We start from the raw sequence: 1,903 nt of genomic DNA, 5'->3' as shown, positions 1-1,903 counted from the left end.
TTTAGAACAAGAAGTTTTTAGAAGTAAAACAAATAAGCAATGCACATAAACATGCACTCACATTAACTTGGCATTGATTGATTATAGTACACATAAAGACATTTTCATAACTAATCGCTACAATTTCAATGTATTGACGTTAATAACTAACTAAAGTATTACTAACTATAACTAATAGTAACTCAGAAATTTCATAACTAACTATAACTAACTAAAAGCAATTCAGAAGTGTTGTAACTAACTATAACTATATAACTAAAAGTAATCTAGAAATGTCATAACTAACTATAACTAACTAAAAGTAATCTAGAAATGTCATAACTAACTATAACTAACTAAAAGCAATTCAGAAGTGTTGTAACTAACTATAACTAACTAAAAGTAATCTAGAAATGTCATCACTAACTATAACTAACTAAAAGTAATTCAGAAATGTCATAACTAACTATAACTAACTAAAAGTGCAGAATGTGATATAAAAACAACACTAGTTATTATACATGTATAATATTTAGCACTTACCTCCAGAAGGAACTATAAAAAGTAGAGAAGGAGAAAAAGATTAAATAGAAAAGACACAATATAAATCAAATGCTCATATAAAGTTACTATCCTTTACCTTCTATTATAATGCCACTGACTGAGGTCCACCTACTGTATGGACTGTACACATAAGTAACATCAGGATTAGCTGTACTCTGGACTGCTGTCCTTACCCTCACCTTAAGAATAAGTAACAATCACATGATAATCACATAATGATACTGAGGTACATGTACATGTAAGCCTGGTAACTGCATGTACTGTACAATATAGAGGGTTTCCCACAAAGCATGCTAAGTGAGCAAAACAGCATGAGCTTCATGAGCTGACAAGCACTACAATACAGTACATGGCATTTTGAGCAACTTTAAAAATTCATTAAAAAATCCTGACTTTATTGGAATCAGCTCAAATTTTGTACACAACATAAGAACATGTATATGTATCAGAAAAAATTATAAAACCAATTTTGGCGAAATTTGGTTGAAATTACTGTACTATAGTAAAGGAACTTCGGCCCAATTTTTGAGTAACTTTAAAAATTCATAAAAAATGAATTTTGATCGGAATCAACTCAAACTTGTTACACAACATAAAAACATGTATACGTATTACAAAAATAAAAAGAAGTAAAAATCTTCTCCTTTTCATTTTTGGAAAATTTGGCTAAAAACTAAAGTACAGGACTTTGGCCCAATTTTATTGTACACCATTCACATGTATAGTACATGTACGTGTACATCACATAATAAATGAGTTCCTCACTTGATATCCCTGAGCATTACTGACATTGAATATACTAGAGAAACTAAACCCTGGATCAATGAACAGCGTGTTAGCAATGGAAGACCTCGTGTCCTTAAATTCAACCTGATAAAACGCTACCTCTCCCTCAGGGGGTGTGGTCTCAACAGTGTCCGGAGTGCGTTGTTCTCGACGTTACGAGACAAATTAACATTATTAGGAGGAGTAGTGGGGGCTGGATATAAATAAGAAAATGAATCTGTGTAGCAATCAGAGGAACTGGAGAGAGAAGGGGAGAAAAGAGTAGAGAGAGAAAGAAGGGAAAAAATTAGGTAGCTCCACAGAAACCAAGACACAAACCACATCATATTCTCATAAAAATTCTCTTACTTTGTCCTCATTATCTAATAGTGTCTTCGGGGAAGAAAGGGATTTTGATTGATGTTCGTTGACTTGCAATTGGAGCCTCTCTAGTTTCACAAGCCCCAGCCTACCAGTTATGGTCCATATTTTGCCAACTTGACAAATTCTTTAGGCAGTGGCTATTTTTACGGGCCCGTAATCCGACCGTGGGTGGCTATTTTTACGGCAGATGATTTATCTATGGATTTACTCA

The 1,903-nt window shown here is 33.3% G+C and overlaps 1 long non-coding RNA gene across 1 annotated transcript; it reads right to left on the bottom strand.

Annotated features, from left to right (window-relative positions):
- Window positions 1–440: 440 nt before the first annotated feature.
- On the bottom strand, window positions 441–1,897 carry LOC109588605 (uncharacterized). Its single transcript, XR_002188260.1, has 4 exons — window positions 1,678–1,897; window positions 1,309–1,566; window positions 620–722; window positions 441–534 (listed from the first exon to the last, which is right to left on the bottom strand). It is a non-coding gene; the product is annotated as an uncharacterized LOC109588605 (long non-coding RNA).
- Window positions 1,898–1,903: the final 6 nt, after the last annotated feature.

The sequence above is a fragment of the Amphimedon queenslandica genome, unplaced genomic scaffold (genome assembly GCF_000090795.2).
Source record: "Amphimedon queenslandica unplaced genomic scaffold, v1.1 AMPQUscaffold_11979, whole genome shotgun sequence".
NCBI lineage: Eukaryota > Metazoa > Porifera > Demospongiae > Haplosclerida > Niphatidae > Amphimedon > Amphimedon queenslandica.
The sequence above is the reverse complement of the archived record's forward strand: the minus strand, read 5'-3'. Positions and strand labels throughout refer to the sequence as shown.